The 13,047-nt window shown below is 55.4% G+C and overlaps 1 long non-coding RNA gene across 2 annotated transcripts in view; it reads right to left on the reverse strand.

Moving 5' to 3' along the window:
* LOC149119916 (uncharacterized) overlaps window positions 1-6,463 on the reverse strand; it is a 76,162-nt gene extending 69,699 nt beyond the window's left edge. Inside the window, exon 1 of one of the 2 annotated variants that reach the window (XR_016227043.1) lies at window positions 6,164-6,461. This is a non-coding gene — a long non-coding RNA (uncharacterized LOC149119916). Of the gene's footprint in view, window positions 1-6,163 lie in introns of both variants that reach the window. The other variant, XR_016227044.1, reaches the window with a different exon arrangement.
* Between the last annotated feature and the right edge of the window lie 6,584 nt (window positions 6,464-13,047).

Genomic DNA, 13,047 nt, shown 5'->3' on the forward strand with positions numbered 1-13,047 from the left:
GTTGACAGCTGAAAACCTGCTAAGGTCTCTCTCTCTCTCTCTCTCCCTCTCTCTCTCACACACACACACACACACACACACATAGGAGGATTATTCAGCCATAAAAAGAATGAAATTCTACCATTTGCAGGAAAAATGGCTGGAACTGGAGGACATGCTATTGAGTGAAATAATCCAAACACAGAAAGACAAATGGTGCATGTCCTCTCTTATAGGGTGGCAGCCAATATTTAAAGAGAAAAATGCCTGAATATATAGTTTTACTGGAAATAGAGTGTTTTGTCTCATTTTGTGTTAAATATTTATCCAAGAAAATTGATAGGAATTATATTCTACTAGAGTTTTAATGATTTGGGGACTACTTTAAAATTTACTTTATGTGAGTCAACATGAACATCTTTTCTGTTGGTTATTCTGTGTAGCCCGTGCCTCCTTTCCTACTGGACTATGGTCTTCTCACTTTTTATTTCTGGAACTCTTTATTTAGGGGCACCAATAAGCCTTTGGCTATAATGTAAATTATATGTTATCTCAAAAAATAAATACAAGTTTTTTTAAAAGAACTAGCACACTCTTTGTAGACCAAATCCAAACACTTCAAGATGTGTTGTTGAGAAAAAAATCTGGTAGAAAATCCTCAGCTCAGAGATTGATTTCAACCCCACAACTTCTGAGGAGATTCCAGGGGCCGGGACCATGGTAGAGTAGTTTTTTTTTTAATTTTACAGAGTTAGACAATGAGAGAGAGAGAGAGAAAAAGAGAGAGAGAGAGGTCTTCCTTCCACTGGTCCACCCCCCAAATGGCTGCCACGGCCAGAGCTGCACTGATCTGAAGTCAGGAGCCAGGTGCTTCCCCCTGGTCTCCTATGCATATGCAGGGGCCCAAGCACTTGGGCCATCCTCCACTGCCTTCCTGGGCCACAGCAGAGAGCTGGACTGGAAGAGGAGCAAGCGGGACTAGAACCCAGCACCCATATGGGATGCCGGCACCGCAAGCAGAGGTTAACCATGTGAACCATGGCACCAGCCCCAGCACAGGTTAATCTGCCTGTGGCACCGGCATCCCATCTGGGCACTGGTTCTAGTCCTGGCTGCTCCTCTTCCAATCTGGCTCTCTGCTGTGACCTGGGTAATCAGTTGATGATGTTCAAATCCTTGGGTTCCTGAACCCCTGTGGGACACCTGGAAGAAGCTCCTGGCTCCTGGCTTTGGATTGCTGCAGCTCCAGCCAATGCAGCCTTCTGGGGAGTGAACCAATGGAAGGAAGACCTTTCTCTCTGTCTCTCCCTCTCACTGTCTGTAATTCTATCTCTCAAATAAATAAAAAGTTAAAAAAAATAAGGATGCTGAGTAGCAACCCAACCTTCCACCAACCAGGTGCATTTCCATCCCAGGTCACAACAAAAACAATGTGCTGGAGCATGGGTAGGAGGGAGGGTGCTGGAAGTGCCACTATGTTCCTATAATGGTATAAAGGAAATAGATGAAACATGTATAACATAAACAAAATATGTACCAAAGAAAAAAATCCAAGCATTCATAGCAAAAGTCGAGGAAAAGAGAAAATCACACTGTATTTTGAAGGAAGAGTAGCAGCTATGAACATAAGGGGAACCAGAGAAGTAAAAAACGCTTTTTCAGAAAAGGCAGCACCACGGTGGGGTGAGTGAGATCCAGGTTCTCCAGCACCACTGTCGCTGAGACTCTTGGTGCAGCCATGGCAGAACCACAGCCCTGGGCCAGCTGTCTCTATTCTCAATAGCTGCTTGGATGCAGAACCAGCTCCAAGGATTTTCCATTGTAGCAGACCATGCCACAAATTAAGGATCTGAAGAAGTTGCTGCATGGAGCCTGTCCTGTGGCATAGTGGCTAAAGATGCCACCTGAAACACTGATATCCCATATGGACACTGGTTTAAATCCCAACTGCTCCATTTCCAAACCAGCTCCCTGCTAATGGCCTGGAAAAGCAGCAAAGGACAGCCAAGGCCCTTGGGCCCCTGCACCCGTGTGGGAACCCAGAAAAGTTCCTGACTCCAGTCCTGCCATTGGGACCATCTAGGGAGTAAACATGCAGAAGGAAGATTTCTCTCTCTCTCTCTCTCTCTCTCTCTCTCACACACACACACACACACACACATGTCTCTAATTCTTCCCATAAAATAAATAAATCTAGAAGAAGAGGAGGAGGAGGAGGAGAAAGAGGAAGAGGCAAGATGAAGGAGGAGGAGAAATTCGACACCTAGCCCCTTGAACTCACACCAAATGATATTCAGTCATCCCCAAATGAAACTCTGTGAGAACAAAAGTTCATTTTCCTTTGTCATTACCCCCATCAATAGGAATAGCTCTTCTAATTCTCATTATCTTGCTCTGCAATGTTTTATTGCCCGCCTCCAGACTCCTATAGAAGAATCTATCAGTCTCCATTCAACAATGACTAGTGCAACTCATTCTTAAATAACAATGCCCAACTTTAGAGAATGAATCCAATAGCTAGATCATAATATTCATTGCTTAAACAAACCTACTAGGACTGTTACTCGTTCACTTATACTCACAACCCAGTTATTAATAAAGTTAGAAATTGCTATCCCACCAAGAGTTAAAGCAGTGGTTACTGGCTTCTGTCCTAAAACAAAACTATTTCCGGTGCCGTGGCACACTAGGCTAATCCACCACCTGTGGCGCCGGCACCCCGGGTTCTAGTCCTGGTTGGGGCGCTGGATTCTGTCCCCGTTGCTCCTCTTCCAGTCCAGCTCTCAGCTGTGGCCCAGGAGTGCAGTGGAGGCTGGCCCAAGTGCTTGGACCCTGCATCCGCATGGGAGACCAGGAGGAAGCACCTGGTTCCTAGCCTTAGATCAGCGCAGCATGCCAGTCGCAGCATGCCAGCCGTAGTGGCCACTTCGGGGGTGAACCAATGGAAAAAGGAAGACCTTTCTCTCTCTCTCCCTCCCTCTCTCTCTCTCTCTCTCTCTAACTCTGCCTGTCAAAAACCAACAACGACAACTAACAATCTACAGCCCATCTCCGCCCTCAAGGCAACCATTCCCCTTTCATTCCTATATCAGTAATTATCAAAGCTGTCAACTTAGTTTTTTATTTATTGACATACTAACTATCCATATTTATGGGGTACAATCTAATATTTTGATGAATGAAGACATTTACACAGCCCTGGCCCCATGAAGAGCCAGTATCACAGCAGGCTGCTTGCAATTCCATTTTCTTGGTGAAGCCACATAAGTTTTAACATCTATTTACCCCAAAACAGCCTAAATTGAATTTCATATTCTTCTTATTGCAACAGTCCTAGAATTCACTGTGGTGGCCCGCGCCACGGCTCAACAGGTTAACCCTCCGCCTTGCAGCACTGGCACACTGGGTTCTGGTCCCGGTTAGGGTGCCGAATTCTGTCCCGGTTGCCCCTCTTCTAGGCCAGCCCTCTACTATGGCCCTGGAGTGCAATGGAGGATGGCCCAAGTCCTTGGGCCCTGCACCCATATGGGAGACCAGGAGAAGCACCATGCTCCTGGCTTTGGATCAGAGCGATGCGCCGGCCGCAGCGCGCTGGCCGCGGCGGCCATTGGAGGGTGAACCAACGGCAAAAGGAAGACCTTTCTCTCTGTCTCTCTCTCTCACTGTTCACTCTGCCTGTCAAAAAAAAAAAAAAGAATTCACTGTGGTTAACTGCCTTGCCCAAGCTGAGGACCTGCAGCTGGGAAGTCAGAGTCAGGATTCTAAGCGAGGTCAGCATGATTCCACAGCTTCTATTTCTAACTACGCTGCAAGAATGCCTGGTAGCTGCATATTTGAGGTGGTTCCAATTAATTGTATATTATTCTGTATTTGAAAAATCGGAACATTTGGGTTTAAAAATGGTTACCATTGGCATTAAGCAGTTACATTGATCTCTTCTTTTAAAAATATTTTTCTATTTGAAAGTCGGAGTTAGGGAGAAATAGAGATAGAGATAAATAGATCAATCTGCCATCTGTTAGTTCACTTCCCAGATGGCTGCAATGGCTGGGGCTGAGCCAGGATGAAGCCAGGAAACTGGAGATAAATCTAGATCTTCCAGGTGGGCAGCAGGAGTCCAAATATTTTGGCCATTTTTGGCTGCTTTCTCCAGGCCATTAGCAGAGTGCTAAAGCAGAGGTGGAGCAGCCAGGACACAAACCAGTGCCTGCAGAGATGCCAGCATCACAGGCCATAGCTTTACTGGCTATGCAATAGCACTGACCCCACACATCTATCATGTCTACACACTAGTATACACCCATTCCTCAAAGCTGTATTATTTATGTGCTCCAGATCTGCAACCCATTGCCTCCACAACAGATTGAAACACAGTCGATGTTAGCCCTTACTTATTCCTGGTGGCCTTGAACTGACAGGCATCCCTTTCCTGAAAGGCTTCTACTCTAAAGACTGAGACTTTCAATCCACAAACACATCCCATCCCCTCGTAATGACACTGTCACCTCCCCAAAAGCTGCCCGCGGTGCTCACATTAACGTCTTTGCATTCTGAGGACAGCCCTGATTCTCAGCTCTAATGTGGAAACTGACCCATTCCTAATTAAGTCAATCAAATGCCAGCCTGCTGGAGGGGTTTCTGCTGGCTCACTTGTGTCCAACAATGTCTCTCCCTGTAACCATTTACCAAATGATGCTTCACACAAAATTATCAGCTTCCATCATAACCATTTTAGGACTACAGAAATACAACTCCATCAACTAATATACAATCCTAAAACCAGATTTTCCTCGCCTTCAAATTCTCTAATCATCTAGTTTTTCCCAACAATCATGCATTGCCAATCACATTTCTTTTTTTTTTTTTTTTTTTTTTGACAGGCAGAGTGGACAGTGAGAGAGAGAGACAGAGAGAGAAAGGTCTTCCTTTACCGTTGGTTCTGCGGCTGGTGCGCTGCGGCCAGCACACTGCACTGATTGGAAGCCAGGAGCCAGGTGCCTCTCCTGGTCTCTCATGCGGGTGCAGGGCCCAAGCACTTGGGCCATCCTCCACTGCACTCCCGGGCCACAGCAGAGAGCTGGACTGGAAGAGGAGCAACCGGGACAGAATCCGGTGCCCCGACTGGGACTAGAACCCGGGGTGCCGACGCCACGGGTGGAGGATTAGCCTAGTGAGCCACGGCTCCGGCCTGCCAATCACATTTCTTGCAAGCCAAATTCAATCATCGCTAATATTGTACAGAATCTGACGGGAAAAAATGAGCCCCAAAATATTTCCCCTCCCAAATAACAGCCTGAACTACAATGTCAAATAGAGAGTCTTAGTTACACTGCATTTCTTCATTCCCTCATTTCACGTTGATTAACCACATCACCAGCCATCTAATCCCCCCAGAAAATGTCAGTCACAAGAAACGCAGCAACAATGACCAGCACCCACAGCCCTCCATAACGACATAATCGCCCACAAAACAGACTCTTCCCCAAGACCTCAAAAATCAATCTTCTGAATTTTTAAAATTAAAAGAAATTTCTACCCCATCATAGTCCACCATTCACATAATTTACTCCATAAACACTCCTAAAATCAATGACTCCCAAATGCCCACACTCGGCCCCAAGTTCCAGGAGACTTCCGTAGCGTTACAGTGACATAACCCAAGAGAACCAAGATACCCCTCAGTCACAAACACTGTTCTCCCTGAAAACGACCCCAAACTGAACCGACAGCACAACCAACGCTCCACGGACAACATCCCAGACCCCACAAGCAGAAGCTGGTGGGAAAGCGACAACACAGCCCACAAACACGTACTCCATAAAATATAAAGTGAATCCATCAAGAAAACCAATGCGCAGCTCGGGTCCCAGTTCTCAGACGGAAGCTCCCCCGGCCGCTGACAGGAGAAACCCTCATTCCAGTTCGCCCCCAGGAGCTTCATGGCCGCGAGCAGCGCCTGCCACAGGGCGCCCAGCGGCGCGGCGACGCCCACAGCCCGCGTCCGTCCGCCCGGCACGCACGCCCCGCGCCCTCCACGCCTCTCCGCGGCTCCCACCCTCCCTGAGGAGAGCGCCCGCCCCGGCCAGGCCCCACGGACGCGCCACAGACGCTGACGCGGCGCTCAGCAGGCCCGCGACGCCGGGGAGCTGGGGCAGCCGTCCACGGGAGCGTTCTCCTCGCGCACCCGCAGACCCGCGCTCTCTCCAGTCGGCCCTCTCCGCGGCAGCTCCATGTGCCTGGCTTCAAGCCTGGCCTCCGCATGTGCTGCAGTCCACAGCGCACGCCAACGGACAACAAATCCAACGAAGCATTTAAAGAAAAAAATGGCCGACGCCAACTGCACAGCACGCTCATAGCCTCTGTATTCAAATATGGGCTCCGGAGGGACTCTTTTCTATTGGATAAGACGGGAAGAGCAGCAACCAATCAGTAACTCTGTGCTTGCGCATGCGTAGCCATTGGCCTCCGTCTGGGCCGGTCTGCCACCTCTGGAGCCCCTGCCATGAGCTGTGGAGGACAGTGCTTTGCGCCTGCGCAGTGATGCGGCACTGACGGGAGCGCGGCAGGAAGGCCTGGCTGCCTGAAGAGGGCGCCGCTGCGACCCGGCGCCCGCCAGCTCCACACTCTCCAGTCCCGCATCTCACGGCTGCTCCAGAAGCCGGGCGCCCCTCTTGGGTGTTCCTGGCCTCTGTGCTGTCCGTGCCGGCGTTCCCTGTGGTCTCGTCCCCCGGCCAACCCCCTGACACTGGGGGGCTGTGATAGCGGGGAGGCCCCATCCCCAGCCTCAGCTCCTGGCAGCCCTTCTATGCGCCCTGCGGGGCTTGCTGTCCAGGGCCGTGAAAGGCTGAAGCCTCGGTCGTGCTCCTGTGCCTGGACAGAGAGAGCCCCGGCGTGGCGGCCTTTCCTCGGCTCCCCACCAGGCTCCCCACGCCGGTCACCGCCCTGCCCTTGCTATGTCCTCCGCCTGTGTGGGAGCCAAGGGTTCTGAGTGTCTCGGATTTAGCTGTCTCAGGTCTGCACCACCCCAGGGCGGACACGGGGTCCGCTGGGCAGTGGGGGATCTTGGGCCTGGGGAGAGACGGCCCAGTTACATTCTTGCTCACCGGCTTTTCCCGGCCGCCTCAGGAGCCAGGAAGAAGGAGTTGTGGGGCCCAGGAAGAGCAGGCCCCGCTGTATTCCCCTCGGCCTGGCCAGTGGCCCTGGACCATGGTCCTGGGGTGCCCCTGCTGATGCACCATTTTCAGGGGCCGGCCTGAGGAGCACCGTCCCGTCCTCAGCCACCAGCACGGAGTCCGGGCACAGGTAAGCTTCAGGACGTGCACCCAGGGGTGTGGTCAGGGGCCAGCGGGCTTCGGGGTCCACAGCACGCACAGGTGGATCCTCGGTGCCTGGTGTCCCATGCTGCCCCTCCCCCAGGGCCACGATGTGGACACTGCCCCACCCCCAGGCTCTCTGGGTCACCTGGGGGCTCCGTGGGCACCTGCAGGGTGCGGAGGCAGGCCAGGCACAGGGCCCACAGCTTGTACTCCCTGAAGGGCCGGCCCAGCTTGCACAGGAGGTCCTGCAGGGACAGGTTCTGTGGGAGCAGAGAAGGGGACTTCCCGGGGGCGTGGCAGGTGACACCCCGCTCCTGCGAGGCGAGGCTGGGGAAGCAATGATGTCGGAGTGAGTGTGGGTGAGGCTGGAGGCCTGGCCACTGTGAAGTGAGACGTGGCAGGGCCCCCAGGAGCCGGCACGGCTGCGGGCACAGCAGCCCCAGGGCGGCACACCATGCACTTGTCCCCTAAATGAGGACGCCTTTGGGGACCTGGGCTCAGTGACCTGAGTGGTCACCTGGGTGCAAAGGGCAGGAAGCGTGTGGGAGCCAGGGTCAGGGAGCCGTGTCCAGGGGGCAGTCTGGGAGGATGAGGAATTTCTGGGAGGAGGTGGTGACGGACGCTGTGCGGGCCACTGAGCAGGCGGTCAGAGCACAAGGCCCACACTCGCTCTGTGTGTCTCCCTGGAGGGCAGGTCCTCCACATGGGCTCAGACACACAGAAGGCTCCAGAGGCCAGTGTCCTTCCGGAGACCCCTTTCCAAGGCCCCTTGTGTATCAGAGGGGCTAGAGTGTGTGTTGGGGCAGCCCAGATACCTGGGGGGCTGTGTCCTGTGTGGGGGCTGAGGTCAGGAGTCTCGATGCCAGAACCGTGGCTGGGCATTGTCCTAGGGGAAAGGACAGCCCTGGCCACCTCAGTCTGCTCATCTGGCCCTGGGACAGACCTTGCTTGAAGTGACCACACCGTCCATTTAGTTGCTCTCCAGTGCTCGCCAGGACTTGAATAGAAATAAAATCCCCAGAATCCCTCGCCCCTCATCCTGTGGGTCAACCAGCAGTGGCTGTGTGTGTGGCCCCCGCCCTGGGGCATTCAGGGCACACAGTTCAGGAGCTGAGCGGGGGCACCGCAGGCCTGGCTCGCCTGTGTCCTAAGCCGGATGCAGGGGCAGGGGCAGGCCAGGCCGGGGCAGACAGGAAGACCCTGGAGAGGCTGGGAGGCGGTGCTGCCGGCAGTGCCATGGCTGTGGCCAGCTCCTCACCCCAGCCGCTGGGAGCCTGTCACCCACCTGCTCCATGGATGCCACTCCGGGAGTCTCCTCATCACCCATGGGCGTCTCAGTTTCACCTCCTGCACCTTGAGTGGCCTTGGGACAGGGCAGGGACCTCTGCTCGGCAGGCCCCTGGCTGGAGCGTGAGGACTTGGGGCCCCGTCTCCACTGCAGCCTGGGCCTGGTGCCCCCGTGTGCTGGGGCTGCAGCTCCTGCTCCAGCTCCTTTACCCTGGAGAGGCCGCTCGTCCCGCCCAGCATGGTCTTCCTGGGGCCTGCAGGGGAGCTCGCAGGCAGGGGCAGCTGGGCTCCAGGGCTGGAGGTAGCAGCCTCGGGGCCCTCGGGAAGGAGCCTGGGGGACGTGTGCATGCGCCGCAGGTGGCTCCTCTTGAGGAGGTCTCTGTCCAGCTCACCCAGGGGGCTCAGGGGGTCCAGGACAAGGCTGGCCAGCCCCTCCTGGCAGTGGCTGTCCTCGTTCTTCATAGGGGCTGACAGCAGTGGCTTGGGGGACAGGGGTCTGTGGCGCAGGCTGGGCTCCCCAGAGATGGGGGCTGGGGCAGGCCCTCTAGGTCAGTGCCAAGGTCCCCTGGAGACCTTCTGGGCCCCACGCTTCTCGGTGCAGGCATCGCCCTCCAGGTGCTGTCACTCAAATCTGGACACAAAGCAAGAGGCGTTCACAGCAGAGACAGCGACATGGAGCCACCAGCATGGCACCCACCCTGGCCTCCACCAGGGCTCCCCCGCCCTCTCCACACAACACCGCACACATCCCCTGGACACCCGGTTTCTCATCCGAGGGCTGGTCAAAGTCACAAGTGGTTCCCGAGGGAGAACGGGAACCGGGCGAAACCTTCTCCCAAGTGAGCACTGTCCCTGAGACGAGACCCTACTGGCCCTTGCTGGCTATGAGCTCAGACAGGCGGAGTCCCCGTGAGCTGTGGAAACCCCACAGCTTTGAGCGTGCAGAAGGGAATGCACCTGCCGGCACGCAGTGGCGCTGGCAGAGGGGATGAGCTAACTGAGCGGCACCGCACCTGCACCTGCACCTGTCCCCAAGGTGCCCAGTGCCGGCCTGGCATGCTTTTGAGGTCTCTGCTAGGTTTTTGTAAAATGCATTTTCATGAGCTTCTTTAAACCTGGTATGTACGGATTTCAAAAACCGGTTTTTGCACCAAAATGACATCATCTTCAATGCTATTTTCCGAGAACTTTTTGAAGTACCCTTCCTATGTGATCTGTTTGAATACCCGTGTGTGAGTGTGAGTCCAGGGGGTGTGGGGGTTTAGTAAGAATGAGTGTGCCTGGGATTGTGTGTAGGTGGCTGTGCGGGCGTGTGGTTGCACGTACGTGCGTGGGCAGATGTGTGTGGGGGGCGCTCTCTTACCCTGAAAGGCGCCAAAGGACTCGATGGAGAGCACGCGTCTGCCGACGGCGGAGAGGCTCCCGCACACGTGGCAAGAGGACGCGGGCCGCGTCTTCTCCCGGCACAGCACGATGACGCTCTGCAGACTGGAGCGCTCTCAGGAGGCTGCAGAGGGCTCTGCCCGCCGCCCGCTTCGCGCTGCCTGTCCACACTGCATCCCAACAGCTCCCAGCGAGGCGTGCGGCCTGGGCTCCGGAGCGCTCACCTCCAGGCGGGGTCTGTCTGCGGGCTCCTCCGCCTGCATCTGGCTCAGCAGCGTCTCCAGCTCCGTGCTCAGCCTGGGCTCCGGCTCCGGCTCCACCGCGTACTCCAGGGCCGCCTTCAGCGTGGCCGCCAGGGAGTAGATGTGCGCCTGAGGCACCGGGGCCATGAGTGAGGGGCCGGGCTGGGGGAGTGCCCCCTACCCTGCGGGGTTTCCCAAGACGGGGCGTTGGGAGAGTGGACAGCGGTGCCCGACCCAGCCGGGGGCCTGGGTCCAGGCTGCCCCAAAGCACCCACCGGCTCCCGCTGGTGTTCTGCCCACCCCAAAGGACAGACGGGCGTGACGGGTGTGATGAGTGATGTGTGATGCTTGACGCGTGCTGGGCGCAGCCCCTTCGCCGCAGGAAGCTGAGCCCAGCAGGACTCCGACGTGGAAATCCCCGCGGCGCAGGCACAGCGCGGCTGCGCGGGAGCACGGGGTTCCAGACGGCAGGGCGGGCGGAGGCGGGGGCGGCGCGCGGTACCGGACAGGTCCTTAATGGATGAAAACCTTGCAAAAGGAGAAATGGTGCCGGCGCCCCAGTGCGCTCAGAGCCCACCTCCCCGCGCCCCGCACGGGGCCCTGCGGGAGGGAGCCGCGTGAGCTGAGAGCGCGGGGTAGGCGCTTTCCTGCGTGTGTCTCCCGGGAGACGTGCGTTCACGAGGCTGCGTCGCTCACGGGCCCAGGGAAACCCGCGGAGTGAACGCAGAAATGCAGCGCGGGAGACAGGATGCGGCAGGGCTGTGCGGGGAGGCTCAGGCCTGCAGCGTGCACGCTCACACCGCGAGGGAGCAGAGACGCACCATGGCCTCCTGGCCTCGGAGGAGACTAAGCTCCAGGAAGAGCAAGGAACGAGAACCGGAGGATTAACCGCGGCTAGCGCTGGACGCGGGGCGCCCCCGGCAGGACTGCGGGAGGAGGGCGCAGGGGAGCCGACTTCGTGAAAGACCGGAAAAGGAAAGGAAGCGAGGGTGCCGCGCCGCAGGCCTTGGCCTAACCCACAGGGCCACAGCTCCGGCCCCTCCTGGAAGCTTTTAGGGCTGGGCTTCAACTCCCCCCCCCCCCCGGGGGTGGGGGGGCTACAGCACGAACGGGGTCACACCGCTGACTAAAGCCGTGAGTCACAGCGGGAGGCTCCCGGCGGCAGGTGGCCGAGCTGGGGAACCTCTGGGTGTGGAGGAGGGGTACCCTGGACCCTCCCTTCCACCGCACAGAGGCCGCTCCGGCCGCTCCCTGGCTGGATTGAGACGTGGTTCAGTGTGCCAGGCAAGCACACCTCCCTGGGGAGAGCAAAACTGTGGGGCCCGGGGAGGGGCACAGGTAAGCATCTGTCAGGCCTGGGCACAGCGGTGGAGCGTTAACAACCGCTCCTGAGGGAGGAAACGGGCCGAGAAAGCCACCACCCATGACGCCGGCATCCCACACAGGCGCCGGTTCAAGTCCTGGCTGCACCTCTTCCGATCCAGCTCCCTGCTGATGGCCTGGGAAAGCAGCAGAGGATGGTGTAAGCGCTTGGGCCCCTGCACCCGCATGGGAGACCCGGATGGAGTCCTGGCTCCTGGCTTCAGCTTGGCCCAGCTCTGGCCGTTTTGGCTATTTGGGGAGTGAACCAGAGGATGGGAGATCTCTCTCTCTCTCTATTTCTTTTTTCTATTTCTGTAATTCTGCCTTTCAAATAAATATTTAAAAAGATGTGAAAGCACAATGATGGAGTGTTGAGAAGCTGGCCGGGAAGCTGTTTCTGTGACAAGCGGAGGTGCTGATGCCTCTCGCTGTGCAGGGACTTCCCGAGGCTGCGTGAGTCCCGCGAGCCTGACAACAGAGGTTTACAAATGTGTGAAGTCGCTCGCCTCACTGGTTGCTTTTGGGAAAAGTGTTTTTCTTTCATAATATCTGTTATGTATGTTAACATGCAATGGGTTTGTTGTTATTTTAAAATGAATTAATGGGTTAGCATTTTCTAAAATGTCAGTTTCTGGTTGCGAGTCTGGCACAGTAGCAGCTGAGTTACTGTTTGGGACGCCAGCTCCCTAGGGAGTGCCTGCTTTGAGTCCTGGCTGCTCCACTCCCATGCAGCTCCCTGCTCACGGGCACCCCGGCAGCTCAAGTGCTCAGGCCCCTGCCACACACGTGGAGACCCAAATGGAGCTCCAGGCTCCTGGCTTCAGCCTGGTGTCCCCGGATGGTGCAGGCACTTGGGGAGTGCACCAGTGGATGGAGGGTCTCTTTCTGTCTCTCTCCCCTGCCTGTCCAGTAGAATGAAAATGCCGAGCAATAAAACCCACATGGATGAAACCTCCTGGGGCTACTCTAACTTTTAGAATCTGAGCTTGCACGGAGGACTGCACAGATCCTTTGTGTGGTCCATGGAGCACAGCAGACAAATATACCCACTAGGGCTAGCACTCAGGCACTGATCTCCTTTGAGGAGAGGAGCTCAGCTTAGCAGAATAAACCTCCCTTCTGTTAAAAAAAAAATTTACCGTGCCAAACCTGGATGTGTCACCTTAGACATGCCCTTCACCCTGGAGAACTGAACAGAGTTATCTGGCCACTCCCACCACATGCTTCTAGATAGCCACTGAAAGTAGACATTGCACCTATGTACAGATGAATAGTACAAAGATAAAAGCCACCACAGAAAGAAAGAAAGAAAGAAAGAAAGAAAGAAAGAAAGAAAGAAAGAAAGGAAGAAAGAAACCAATGAGTATCTCCAAAAATGCCAAATAACAAGCGCACCAATTCAAGAAACAAGAACAAGGAAGACAACATGACACCCCCAAAAGAATACAACACTTCAATACTATATTGTGAAGATGATG

The sequence above is a fragment of the Oryctolagus cuniculus genome, chromosome 21, assembly GCF_051225735.1.
Source record: "Oryctolagus cuniculus isolate XC-2025 breed Fujian yellow rabbit chromosome 21, ASM5122573v1, whole genome shotgun sequence".
NCBI classification, from domain to species: domain Eukaryota; kingdom Metazoa; phylum Chordata; class Mammalia; order Lagomorpha; family Leporidae; genus Oryctolagus; species Oryctolagus cuniculus.